Source organism: Labrus mixtus, chromosome 7, assembly GCF_963584025.1.
Source record: "Labrus mixtus chromosome 7, fLabMix1.1, whole genome shotgun sequence".
Lineage (NCBI taxonomy): Eukaryota > Metazoa > Chordata > Actinopteri > Labriformes > Labridae > Labrus > Labrus mixtus.
In genome coordinates, this window is record NC_083618.1 from 20,366,353 (window position 1) to 20,381,697 (window position 15,345).

Consider the following 15,345-nt stretch of genomic DNA (forward strand, 5'->3'; position numbering starts at 1 on the left):
AAATGCTAAACACCACAAGAAAAGCTAAATTGTAGGCTGCTAAGATAAGAATAGATGAGTAATGGCATGAGTAGTGCATGTAAAGGTGCAGAGCTCAGTCAAGCAATCAGATGGAGATTTTTTATACATATCATTATAATTTCCAACTACTGTGTAGTTACTGTACATGAACAAACGATTATGTTAGCTTAGCTGTTAGCTTGAAGCATATTAGCATGACACTTTTTGTTTCTCTTACTCATTTTATTAAGCAACAACTATCAGCACATAAGAGCATGCACTGTTACGTTACCTGCAGTTGAAAGTTCAGATTCATGTCTATTTTTCTATCAAACCTTTCAGAATGAAACATTTATTTACTCTGTCCGTCCCAGTTTTTTCAGACACGGCACACCCTGGAGAGCAGAGACACTGTTGGCTGCCTTCGTACAGTTTGTCTTGACATTGCTTAAAAAATACCAAATTCAATGTTATGTTTTGTCAGATAAATGTCAGAATGGCTCTAGATGAAGAGATACAGAAGGGTGTGACGTTGCTGCAGCTGAATGCATTTCCAAATGTCAAGCAGACACTGTCAAACAACAGACCGTATGTGTAGCTGTAAATTGATGTTTGGTTAAAAAAAATAAAATCCTTTTTTTCTGCCCTCTGGCTTGTATTTCTGATGAAATCTTTAATATTGGAGTGTAAAATCAAACACATAAGCATGACAAAAGTGTATTATTTATGCATTTACTTTATCATGCATGCGCATTTAAAATGTGCACAGGGATTGGTAGTAGTTTCCTTTTCTCACACGTTGCCCTACATGCAGAGAATGTAACAACAGTTTAAGTGCATCTCATAGAGAAGTGAAATCTCCAGCAGAGTGTTAATAATGAAAATACAAATTGTTAATTTCTTCCCCTGTTTTTCGTGGCATTGACAGATTTTTGTCTCGTCACATCGGCAGAGGAGAGCGGCTCATCTGTAAACACGACTCAGCGTGTTATTTCACACTGCACTGTTGTCACACAGCAGGTATGCAAATGGTTGTACTATTTTTGGAAAGGGTGTTAGAGAAATTAAAGACTTGGAAAAAAAAAAAGATCAAATACCATCCACTTGCATAACAAGTATCTTGCTGTTCATGCACAATTTCTTCCATTAGGAGCTGTTAGACAATCTGCAATAAGTGTAATGAAAGGATGGCATGCAATCCTATCCTGTGAATACTTTTTTCCTGGACGCCTCCAGTGTCTTATTTTTTTCTGCAGTGTCAAGTTCTTTAGCTCACAGAGGCGCTGAACAGAGGAGTTTTTTTTCTTTTGCTGACAGAGGTCAGTGTTTCTTTTTCCATCCCTCATGCTAATTATTAATGTTTTCCTCATTTTAATCTTCATCACATCAGGAGGCGAGCTAACATGATACCATGCCTTACTGAGGATATCTGATGCCAAAGGATCAAAGATTGAAACCAAACATCCCCCTCAGGGTTTGTAATGTCAGCTGGAAAGAGAGCAGAGTCACAGCACAAAAACATGAGGGAGAAAAAAGCCAAGAATCACATATGCAGTTCTGAATGGGAATTTGTTCATTGGACATGTGGAATAGCATGCAAGAAACACTTGCACATACTATGTTAGTGCACCACTGCAAAAGAGGCCTGTGAGGGTGGTGGTCGTGATGAGGATTCTCTTGCAACCATTTACCTCATTTGGTTGTCATGGCTACACAGCCGGAGGCCCGAGCTCTTGGACGCCGAGGCGGGAACAGGGAGAGGGAGGGATGCTGGGAAGCATGGCCCTCAGTGTGGCTGCATCGCCTTTCTTTCCATGCATCAGCTAACTGGACCTGGCATTATATATATATATATATATTAAAAGAAAATCCACAGTACTGAGGCCCCCTGTGAACATATGTGTGACTTTCAGATCCGTCCTCGCTTGGGTTTTTCCTGTGTTGTGATAGGTCAGATAGGTTATCTGTCACGGTAAATTCCGTAGACTATAAATGATCTACTATACTGTATCTATTTGCATGAAACAGGGAAGGGTCATACACTTCTGTTCAGCTTGAATGAACCAACACTGTGAATATTTAGTATGTATTGAGCATGGTAGATTTTCTGCAGCTTCACTTCAGATATAAAAAACACTAAGGTCACAAAAATAAAGTACTGAAAAGTTACATATGCAAAAAATCTGCTGCACAGGATCAAGTACTTTTACTTCATCCCCACACCCAGCACCACTTGTTTTTGGTGTACGAGGTACTTTTTTAAAACACCCAAAGGTTTTAGGAAGAACACAGGCGTAGTTGTGAAAAGAAAGTCACCATGGGTGTAATTTATGAAAGCCTGCCTCCCAAAGTGTAGGGACAGATATATACAAGAGTGAAGAAATGTACAAAACAGTAAACAAATACTATTTACAAAATAATGTTGGACAGGCTGAGTTCAACATAACTGAAAAAAAAAGACAAAAAAACAATATCAATTTGTTCAATGGACCAGTTCGGCAATTGTTACCTTCAATGCTACTGAAACCAGACTGACTGGACAGGCCAAGGCAGCCTTCTTTTATGAATGAATGAATCTTTTATTTCATAATTTACATATGGCCCCTCCCTTCTGGGATTATTCAGACACATTTAAAGAAAGCATTTCCTAATGCCATGACACTGACACAAAATGATACAAGGAGTGAACAATTCAACACCAAAACACTCAAAAACACTTAAATCAACATTTTACATCAAACCACAACACAAAATAATGAAGAAAATATAGAAAACAAGCAAAAGATCAACGCCTTCCATGTGGTTGTGAATTCTCGCGAGACTTGATTATTTTACATGCGTAAATTATACAATCTGTTTCTTCGGGACGCTGTGGCGCCAAAACGTAACGCCCATCGTGATAACAGTGCTTTAATGTTGTGTAGATGTTTGTGTACGATGAAACAGAGCTGCCTAGTGTGCACCCACTGGTTTTGCTATGAAACGAGAAGGGAAATGAGGATGATGGTGAGTTTTACTGGGTGAATAGAAATGCTGGCAGAGAGGGGAAAAGTTTGCCGTTTGTGTGTTTGCTACCCGCAGTCACTGACGCAGCCGCTCCGTCCCATTTGGTTGGAGCGTATTCATTAATATGTCTGACAATTAGCAATCCTCATGGGGTGATAAATAATTTGCTCACTAAAATAGTTGAAAGGTGTTTCGGAAAACAAGCCTTTATTTGTTTATTTATTCCCCTGAAGTCTCTTGTTACCGTTTGTTTCTGACCTACAAAGACAGGAAGCGAGCGGGACAAAGAGGAAAGTAAGCCAACCCTCCGAGAGGAAGCTTTGAATGAGTAATGGCCTGCTGGCTTACGGGTGGGGGGGGGGGGGGAGATTAGGGTTTGGGGAGAAGTGGGAAACAGAAGGGTCTGGTTGCAGTTCAGGAGGAGACACACCTGATGCTGCTCTCCATCTGTGTGCAGACAAACTGAATGTCCACTGAGGTCAAGGAAGTAAGGATTTTAATGGAGAGGCTGGTGTTACTTTAACATAATCATTGGAGCCCTCTAATGTTCAGGTCCAATCCCCCCTACTATACCAACAACCTACCACATCATGCTCCCTTAGAGAGAGTCTTTTCCTTCCATTTAAATAATTGGGAGACTAAAAAGAAGAAGATTTAAAAAATAAGTCATAATGTCTTTTGTAAACTTTGAAGATTGAAATCAAGAGTTAGAGAAGACATCTTGACGAGTAAACCAAAATCTCAATTAAAGCCAGAACTGGTGTGTGTTAGTATAAATGAGTCTGACATTAGCTTTTCTAGCTAAAGAGACACCTGTTCACCTTTTACTTGTCCACAAAAAACTTAAGAACTTATGTTTCTTTTGTACCCGTCAAGCATCAGTTTTACAGGAACTGTAGTCAAGTTAGCAGGAAAAAAACTCCAGTTAGAAAAGCAAAATTAATCACTCAAGCTAGCGATATAAAGAATAAGCAATGTTTGGTTTGCTTATAAATAAAAATAAGTATTGCTTTAAAGCTGTGAGATTTCGATGTTTTAGAAGTGAAACAATATTTATTCAGTTAAAGCTGTAAAACAATGTGGTTTGGTTTTGTTCAGACATCAAAGCTATGTTTCATGGTGTGTGTTAAAATAATGTCCATCCATCCATTACCTATACCGCTCTCCCAATGACAGCTTGGATCAGCTCCAGCCCCCCCGCGGCCCTGAACGTAAAAAGCGATATAGATGATGGATGGTTAAAACGACTAATATGTAGTGAACATATTTTTTCTAATGAAGCTTAAAAAAACATGTTTTATGTGTTAATCGTAAAACTATTGATGATACGTAAATTTTAATCATTTCCAGTATACGACCCAATAGCCTGCGCCAAAATGATCACCATACGGCATTATAATTTGAAGCATTGGTCCATGAACAGACTGCTACTGTATATTTGATGATTTGGAAGAAGAAAGATGGTGAAGTATGAAGAAAGATATTGAGGCTAAAGGAAGTATTACATTTGGCCTCTTTGTCATCTGACTAAAAATCACATTATTATTATCAGCAGCCTGAATAATTTTACATCCACTAAATTCAACCAAACATCTCTAAATATGTTCTGTTAGAATTTATCCTCTCAATTTCCAACTGTCGTGTTATTTTAAGCCATGTACTCTTGATACGGTGCCAGTAAATAACACAGGGGGAGAGGGGGGGATGATGTGCATTTGCCACCGCCTGGTCACAGTTTTTGGCAGCAGCATTGAAATATCCTTCAGAATAGAGAAGGTGAGAGGTGAGCCGAGGACACAGCAGCCGTGGGCAGCCATGAGCATCAATGCATGCTTCTAGCAAACTGCTCAGCCACTGCAGCACAACACAGGCTGGCAGGCTGGCACAATCGTTTACACACAAACAGTATAGCTTATGTAATGTCAAGAAACATGTAAGGATGGGCGTTTAAACAAGGCTCATGAAATGAATGATGAGGGTAACGAACTCCTGTGTCATGAACGGATTGGTTCTTCCATTGAGGTCTGCAGGTCTGCAGGATCTGGATGTTTATTAGATTTGTTTGCAATGATTTATGTTGCAGCACATTGAGTTAAAAGGCTTCAGTTGGACTCCCCTTTCCTGTAGTGGGCTAAGAAAGATGTCAAACCAATATTCATTCGCGATGCTACACTTTCCTTCCACACATATAAAAAACTAGAACCTAAATGTGAACACTACTTGTTGACAATGATACACGTTTTACCCATTTACCTAATATAAAAGAATATCTAACTTTTCCATCCATCATCTTTACCGCTTTTCCCCATTTGGGGTCGCGGTAGGGCTGGAGCCGATCCCAGCTGTCATTGGGCGAGAGACGGGGTAAACCCTGGACTTGGTCGCCAGTCAATCACAGGGCATATCTAACTTTTGCATCTGTAAAAAAAATGGTTTGTCCTTATGACTCATACATGTCAGTCTTGAGCAATTAACCCAGAATCAGGGGATATTTAAAGCCAACAAAACTTCTGGAAAAGCTCTAGTGCTAGATTTAAAAAAAAAAAGTGTCAACTGTAATCACCCAGAGGGGGGATCACATCACCCTGTGACTGATGGGTGTTACAGTGTAGAAATTAATCCAGCACAGCAAACATATTAAAAAATGAATGAAGGACGAGGAAAGCTGGTAGCAGCAAGCGGCAGGAGGGGATGGATCTGGGCATCACTCTCAGACTGATTCATTCGAGGTCTAATGAGGTCGATGAACACTGCATTCATCAAATCCTGAAGGCAGAACTACATTTGTATGACGCACTGCTGCTGGAGACAGTGATAACAGATGTAGATATGACCTGCACCTAAATAATGGCATCAAGAAACAATGGAGGAAGTAATTAAATCAAATAGTTTTATAACTTCCTCTGAATGCATCTTCCTCTTATTTGTCAAGTTCTTGTTACATTAATGATCATTCATGGAAAACCACCAAGGCCTTGATATAAGGAGCTTTATTCAACATAGCCATGTCATTTGTACAAAAATATATAAGAGCCAGACACGAGGAATTAGTGGAGGAAAATTCCTGTTACTTTGCTATTTAAAATAAAGAGGAAAATGTTGAGAATAAGGTGGAAATTACACTAAATTCATAAGGCTAAATGTTGACAATAAAATCTAACTTTCAGTTTAAGTGCAATGAACAGGAAAAATAGAAATGGCACATGCAGAAGAAAGTCAACTGGTCAACTAAAGAGGTGCCGTTTGCGCAGTGATTGGTGCGTTGGGCCCCATGTACTGAGGCTATAGTCCTCCAAGCGGGCGGCCTTGCTTTCAAATCCGACCTGTGGCTCCTTTCCTGCATGTCTCATGGGAGGGAAGACTTGAAAAAAGTGGAGGAAAATTTCAAGACCAAAACAAACACCCAGAAATGTCTGACCAAAACAACACAAAACATCAAAATCCCAGCAGTGGAAAGGGTCTTTTTCTTTTTCTTTTTTTTTTTTTTAGGAAAAAAGCTTCTGACTCTATTTTTAACCTGCATGGACTTAACTCATTACCTGTGAATGACTTTAGGACAGCTGAGGATAGAAAAAGAGAAACAAAAATAAACTTTACAAACCAAAGAGGGAGCATGTTACTTTAGTGATACTCTATAAATAAATATAGGCTTCCATATGGCCTACTTGGAGTTTGAAGATGGATCGGGTTGAGGCAGAAACAAAGTGCTGGAAAGTAAATGAAACAAAAGTAGACTGGAGACAAGCCACATTTGTTCTCCCCTGCGTTTCACTCAGTGGAACATCCTCACTGTTTACACTTCCCATTCACACCATCATGAATGTCATGGCAAAGACTCAGCTGTGACAGTGTTCAAACATACAATCTAAAGCCGTTTCCAGACCCTCGACTACATGACTTTCCACCATCGCCTAACAAGAGGATGAGCTGCCGCTGATGGATGAAAAGATAAAGCCCCTGCTCTCACCCAAGTTTCCTGCCGCCCCGAGGCTCAGGCACAATGCATCAAAAAGGATGTAGCAGTTAGACGTAGTCACCTGGAAAAGGTCAACCTTGTTTGTTCTCCTTCACTACATCCTCCTCGTGTCTGGAACAATTAATACGAGGACTCAGGGAGAGGGCATGTGGGAGGCAGATGGACATGGCGATAAACCCAAGGACTTCCATTAAGATGTCCAAATGTCTCTGTGGTGTGTGTCTAAGTCACAGTGATAAAACGAAGGTGATGATGCAGATGAATGGCTTAATCAATAATTGTCTCAACAGCATCCGGTAATATATTCCTGTCAGTGTCAGTCGACAATCTATTGGCTGTTTATTTACAAATGAATCACTCGAGTGAGACAGTCGATGTCCCGACATGGTCTACTGGCTGTACATGCATTCATTCATTCATTCAGGTACATTTGAAAGGCTGTTGAGCACACCTTCAGCCTAAACCACCTCAATACAACCCAAAACCAGACTACAGGGAAACCGTGGAAAACGGACGGCAAAATCAAACACACAGATAGGATACAGTCATTCATTTATCATATACATAGATTTTTTTTAAATAGAAGTCAGTGTTGTTATTCTTAAAGCCAACCACAAATGTTTTGCTGATTTAGAAGAGCAAGTGATCTAATAGTCAAATCACAAATGGATAATTACAAACTTACTGTTCAATGGTTGATTTAAATGAAATCACAAGAGCCTCTTGTAACTGGATCAATTGAGAAAAGAGGATCTTAGTTTCTTTCTCAGAGCACAGAAACAGCAGTTGGTTATTCAGTTGTTGTGCTATTTCTTATCTTTAGCATCCTTAGCTGTTTTCAGAACAAAATCTAGGGGAAGTTGGGAGCTACTCGGATGAGTTTGCAGCCTGTTCTCTCTTTTCATGAAAACAAGAAACTGCTTGGTCAGTCGCCCAACTGATGAGCAGTGATTATTGGACGCCTGCTGCTCCTGCTCCTGCTGAATGTCTGCTTGGTTTGGCTAACGTTACTTACATGTTAAAGATATTGACCATACAATGAGTTTAAGTTGGGATATAGAGCGTGTTGCGCAGAGAGGGTTTTTTAAATGAAAGCCTTAATGTATAATGTTCCTAACAGGATGAGATTTCACAAATCAACAAGCAAAATGTTCCAAAAATAAAACGGAAACTTTCCATTCACAAGAGCTTAAAAAGAAGGCAGATCTCATGTAGTTTGATGTGATTTGATGAGATAAGGAAACAACGTTTGACACTGAACCTGAATGTGACGTCAATTTTACTTAACTGTAACTGCTCCTGTAAAATATGTGACATCTTACTTAACTTCCAACCAGTCAATGAAGAGAAAAACATCAGTGCCCACTTTGAAATGATGTCAGAATTACACTTGTATAAGAATAAACTCAAATGCTGTTACTTTTCCCGAAGATGTTGTTGTATTGTCTTTCATGGAAGCGTATTAAAGTACACTATGTTACCTTTAGATTTATGAACTGAACCATGTTAAGGAACATATTGATGCTTGTTATTTGTTTTGATAAAAATGAAATTAATATTAACAATGTTTGCAAATAGACTCTGTGTTAATATAAGATTATTTTATTTCCCTGACCTTTAAAGCATTTTTGAACCCAACAGGAACTGTAAACATCGCAGCAGGAGACAGATCAGATTTGGCTGATGACTGTTTTTGTCACCTGCTGTTTGAGGTCAAGAATGAACAGATGACCTCCGCTTCAGAATGAAGGGAAAGTTGTAGAAGTGCTCTGCATTTTGGAAGTTTGAATGACCGACAGTTCAGTGAAAAATGCATGGCTAACTTATTCTGCTATTAAAGACTGTTAGGTCCTGTGAAAAGTTCCTGAACAAACACGTAGTGTTGAAGGTAAGACCACACTAACTGAGACCAAGACATAGGACCAGAGTGCTCTGAGACCGAGACAAGACTAAGACCATAAATATCAATGAAATCATCCACTCCCACTAATGTGCAGTGGGCGTTTAACTCACTTACACCATAACACCAGGAAGATTGTCGCTCTAACCGGGGGATAAAAATCTAATTATGAATTAATTAAAGTTATTGGTTATTTTGGAAAGGGGCGCTTTTCTTCTAATCCCAATGATGTGGAAAAATATCAATCTTGACCGGTCTTGATTTTAAAATCCGGAGTCTGCCCAGTCTGAGGGTAAAAATGCTTTCTTGAGACCAAGACCGATTTCGAGTACTAAAACATTACAACCAAGTATGTGGACTTTCATGCCGAGGCTTTTTTTTGTTTCCAGGATTTACCAAAAAATGATTCAATTCATGGAAAATGCTGGAAAATGTTTGTACTAGAGCCTTTTAAATTTCATTTCTTCCTAAGTCCACAGTTGCAAAGACGCATCAATGGATGTTTCAATAGTATTTTTAATTATGAATTTTGCTCTATTAATGCTTTTTGGACACATCATTTATTCAGTTGGTTGTAATTAACGGCTAATTAAAGAATCCATGGTAATAAATGACTTCTAAAAATAAACAGTATTTAATGTGCTTCTAAAAAATAGATCTACAGATACCTCAGAAGGATTTTCTGAAGTGTCTCACATGTACAGAGTATAAAACACTTGATTAAGCTTCGTTTGACCTCTAACAGACCCCTGATTGCGACACTGATACATTAAGACGATGAAGTGTGATGAGCTGTTAAATCCATGCTGCTCTGTGTCAGTGATAGACTGTTTATAGAGGGGATAAAAAAGGGAGGAGCAGGAGGAGGGGTTAGGCAGGGGTCCAGATGTGAAGGTCTGCCCATCTCATAGAGGACTGGAAGCAGAGCAGATGGTCCTCACAGCTATCACAGGCCGGGCTCAGATTAGTTGATGTGAGAGGGGGCACAGGACTGATAGGGGGCAGCAAGCAGAGTCAACATGGACAGGACTGATAGGGGGCAGCAAGCAGAGTCAACATCTGTTTGGATTTTCAGAGCTGGGAGGATGACAGGGGAGATGGCAGGGGGAGATATGTGTTAATAGGGGCTGACAACGATAACAAGCTGTGTGATTATTCATGGAAACCAATGAGATACAGCACAGAAGTAAATCTTCTCTTGAACATTGGCTTGATCAGAGTTGTGCGGCCCTAAACAGTATGTTTAAGACAGAAACAGAAGCAGAAGCAGAAGCAAAGATTATGCAAATTAAACTGGTCATTGAATGTTGGGTACCAAAATGCTTTGCTATCCACATCATAGCTTCAGAAGCATAGACATGCAATTGACGTCCAAATATGTTGATACAAAGGAAACTATGAATGCAATGTTTAATAATGGCTCTCTAGCATTAGCTAGTGTTCAATATTTTCAGACATAAACTTCCTCAGCTGACACTCAACACCCATTGCCTTCAATATTCTGCTAAACGGCCAAATGCCTGCTGTGTAAAGATTGTTTTGATTGGTTTGTGCTGGGATAAATTGAGTATTTTGCATCTAAAAAAAAAACCCCTTTGATTTCATCAAATTCAAACCACCAGAATGGCTTTCGAAAATTTTAGTGACAATATCTGGAATTTTGATTGAAACTATTTTGTTAAATACTTTCATATGTTAATCATGAGGTAGATGAGACTCATTCATGCACGGCCTGCTCTGACCTCCATCTCAGTGGTGAAGTGTGAACAAAAGGAATACATATCCCATCTCCCCTCATCCCATTTTTCTTAACATTGAGTAAGGTCTTTTACCTGCTGTTTTTTAACGCGCCTCGAGATAACACTTGTTATGTATTGGCACTATACAAATAATGATTGATTGATTGATTGATGGAGACTTTATTTATTCTTTTTTTTAAACTTAAATTGGGGTTTGGGGTGAGATTTGGGTCTCCAGTCGCTTCAAAGATATTTTAGATAGTGAGATGTAATGGACAATTTGTGTAGTCTCATCCTACAGCCCATGTTGGATTCAAAGCTTTGACACTTGTAAAAAAAAAAAAAAGACTGTATTCCTGGGACTGAAGCTGCAAAAATACAGCCTAAGATAGAAAAAAACCTGCTGACTCATTTGCCCAAAAACAAAGGAAATATGCTGTGTCAAATGTCAGCGAACTTGTTTAATAAACACTTTTATTTAGAGAATCCATTTAGCTTTGGGCAGTCATTCAGCTAATTGTGAATGGTAAATATGATGCAGTGCATGCTTACTCAGCAGTCAGTGTCAGTTATCCTAAAGCAGAGGAGACGGGATGTCCTCCAGGAGCAGACAGGTTGTCACGGCGCTCAAAGACGTCCGTTTACAACCAGTAATGAGAGTGGAATTGATGTCGTGAACAAATTCTGCTGCTGTAATCACAACATATTTCAAGCCCTTCCGTCTGAGAGACAGCAAAGTGAAAATCATTCTTTTTTTCTTTTTTTATGGGTAAGCATAAATAATACATTGTAAATTCAAATGGTGTCTATTAGAATGAAGTGTAAATAAAGTAAATCTTCATAAGAGCTGGATATTTCCAACTCTTGCAGCCTTGAAGTCTCTCAAACAATCCTTCTCAATTTGTTCCTCGAACATGTCATTACCCACTGTTATGATGATGATGATGATGATGTATTACATACTTATTACATCACTTATGTATGTGTTGTGTGGTGTGGTGTGCATACATAAGTGTGCAGCAGAGCCCCAGCCCTTGGCCTTGCTTGCTTTTTAAACCCTGAATCATCTCTGCTAATTAGGGATTAAATCTGAATGCCATTTTCTTTGTTAGCACATTTTATGGATGGATTCATGTTGGGTCTTTTTCAATAATTCAATAAGGTCTTTTCTCTGTTTTTCAAGTGTCGTGAGATAACATTTGTTTGAATTGGAGCTATACAAATAAAGATTGATATGACGGATCATGGGGCGGCTGTGACTCATTGGTGGAGGCGGTCGTCTCTCAACAAGAAGGTCTGGGGTTTGATCCCCAGCTCCTGTGCCCAATGACACATGTCCGACGTGTCCATGGGCAAGACATTTAACCCCAAGTTGCTGCCACTGCTTCGTCAACGAGTGAGTATGAATGGAATTAGTTGATACTGATGGACACTTTACATAGCAGTCTCTGACAGTGTGTGAATGAGTACTTGTGACCTGCAGTGTAAAAGCACTCTGAGTAGTCAGAATTCCAGAAAAGCGTAATACAAGCTCAAGTCTGTTTCCCATCTAGCAGTCAGGGTCATGGAGGCAGACACCGTATCTACTTTAAGAGTTGCTTTACTGTTTTGATAATGCTTATAGATAGTCCTGGCTCGGGCTTTGGCCACCCCATCGTTATGCTGCTATAGGCTTGGACTGCGGGGGGGACCCACACCAAGAAGAAAAGCTCCTGCCTCTTTTTTCCTTTATTTAGGAAGGCTGGAGTTTGACCCCACCACCCTCTTTAGAAATACATTCTGTGGAGAACCTTTAACTGCTCCTGGCACATTCAAATACTTCTTAAATAATGAAGCGGTGTTGAAAATACAGCTATCTGAGAGGATGCTCTATGATTTCATCCGGCAGAGAAACTGATACACATGCTGTGACAGACAATCCTGCCAATGTGAAGCTACGTCACTGCTAAGTTACTCAGATTCACTCAGCTGATGAAATGCATATGCTTGACCTTGTCAAAGCAAACACAACAAACAATGGCTCCCAGTGTAATAGTGCTACAATAACTGTCATATCTGAGAGCTTGGGCTGGAGACTTTTTTTTTTGAGCAGAGGACTTTGGTGCAGCTGGAACAAATGGGAGGACTCAAAAAACGTGTTAAAGGTTACGCCTGAATGCTGCACTGTTTGCACTCTGAGGCCAGCTGAGTGAAGAGCCTGTCAAAACACATCACAGTAATGATTTGACAAACTTTAAAACTGCTCACAAGCAGCAGAGCAAAGGCAGTTTTTTACTTTCATGGTGGGTATTCATGTAGCTCTAAACAACTTCATATGTAGAGAATTTAAAATGATTTCAGTCTCTTCAGTTTGGCATGTTTCATAAATCTTCACCTTTTGGGCCCTGACACACCAAGGAGATCGTCGACTGTGAACGATCATCTCCCTAGTTTTTGCGGTGAGTTCACCTCCGTCGCTACCCGTCGCCCCCCCTTCTGCCTTTTTTTCAGACAAATCGACATGTTGAATCAGCGTCGGTCAGCGTTGGCATGGTTGGTGAGAGGATCGCTCTGATTGGCTAGTTCGGAGGTTTCATTTAGCCCCAGCTCTCAAAAGAGGTTCGAGAAAGCCCCTTGAGCCTGCTGCTGTAGTAGGCTATCAATGCTTTCACTAGTTTAGTCCATTTTCTCCTTATTTGTCGCCTCCGCCAGCGCCATTTTCAACTTTTTATCAGACATTACTCTCAATTAGAAACACCTATAATACGAGTGGTGTGCGACAGTGGTGTAAAAATGGTTTTCTCGTATCATAACAACGAACTACCGCCGCCTGCTGGCATGGAGAGGTATTTCCTCTCACGCATGAGCAGAACATACTTGGTGGTTGGCTGTCGGCTGAAGTCTTTCAATTCAATCAATCAATTTTTATTTGTATAGTGTCAACTCATAAGAAGTGTTATCTTGAGACACTTTACAAAAAGCAGGTAAAATACCTTACTCTTTGTCTGTTAACATTACAAAAGAGAAGGTAAAAAGACCTTACTCATTGTTATGTTACAAAAAGCAGGTAAAAGACCTTACTTATTGCTATGTTACAAAGATCCGGCCTATCCATCATGAGCACTTTAGCAGCAAAAGTTACAGTGGTAAGAAAAAACTGCCTTATTAAAAGGCAGAAATCTTCGGCCGGATCCCCGGCTCATGACGAAACAGTCTTCACAGGCCTAGACTGCGCCGGGCTTGGAAAGGGATAGGGGGAGAGATGGGATAAGATGCAGGAAGAGGGATAGAGAGCAAGGGGGAGGGGGAGGCAAGCCGTCCATCAACAATCCGGTGGGGAGGGGGCTGTTCTGGCAAGCCGTCCATCAACAATCCGGTGGGGAGGGGGCTCGAGGGGCAGTACGGCACTAGTAGCTCCTTAAGATAAGATGGTGCCTGGCCATTTAGAGCTTTGTAGGTGAGAAGAAGGATCTTGAATTCTATTCTAGACTGTATAGGGAGCCAGTGCAGAGAAGCCAAGACAGGAGTAATGTGGTCCCTTTTCCTAGTTCTGGTCAGTACATGAGCTGCAGTGTTCTGGACTAGTTGAAGAGTCTTTAGAGACTTGCCAGAGCACCCTGACAAAAGAGAATTACAATAATCCAGTCTGGAGGTAACAAATGCATGAACTAGTTTTTCTGCATCATTTTGCGACAGGATATTCCTGATCTTGGATATATTACGAAAGTGAAAATAGGCTGTTCTTGAAATTTGCCTGATGTGAGAGCTAAAGGACATGTCTTGATCAAATAGAACTCCTAGATTCCTAACAGTGGTGCTAGATGCCAGGCTGATGTCATTAAGGACAGTCACATCACTAGAAAAAGTCTCTCTGAGGTTTTTAGGGCCTTTTAGTCTTTGCGGTGTGTTCAAGTGCAACTTTTTGGGCAAGAGAAAAGGTGTTGTGAGGCGCCACTAGTTCTTTGCCGCCTGCTTGGTGTGTCAGGAACTTTAAGGCAACAATAAAAAAAAAAAAAACATTGTTTTACCACTTAGATAATAGATTCAAAACTGCTAACAGCTGAACTGTCTGTGATCAAATCTGTGTTTAGAGATGAGTCATCCGAAACAAGAAGCCTGTGATGACAAAGAGAAATCCTCTACACACACTGTGGAGTACTACAGCCTCTCATTGGATAATTGTCTTGCTGAAAGGTTACAGATTTTATTTTGTTTATTACATTTCCAATAACAGATAATCTTCAAAGGTTACACTCGCTCATTTTTGTAAGCTCCAGACTGGCCCTGCTGGATCCATCACCCACAGAGAAATAGTGACTCGGGGGTTTCATAAAAAGTTGCCAAAGCATGTCCACAACCTCAGAATGATTACATGTCTGAATGAATCATCACCTGTACCGGCATCATTACATTTATGTGCCGTCATTACAATGCGTGTTTCAAAGAAGGAAAGGCTGAATGAACCGTGTTGTAATTGTAGTGATTGTTCATTCGTCTCCTTGGTGACAGTGTCATTAATATGTCATTGGACGATCAGTCTTTCATGATGGATGTTTCATATTATGACGTAAACAAGTCAAGGTTTTAAGATATCATACTACTGTACACATTTTGTAAAATATACAATGTCTCTCAATTAAAATGGTCTGCACACCAGAAGCAGCTCCAGTAAATTTTAATTGAAATGATCAACACATGTTACGTTTGTGACATGAACACCTCCACATACAGTATACTCCTGAGGT

General features: G+C 40.1%; 1 protein-coding gene across 2 annotated transcripts in view; it reads right to left on the reverse strand.

Moving 5' to 3' along the window:
• Window positions 1-15,345, reverse strand: part of ece1 (endothelin converting enzyme 1) — a 516,542-nt gene that overhangs the window by 415,645 nt on the left and 85,552 nt on the right. The window lies entirely within an intron of this gene.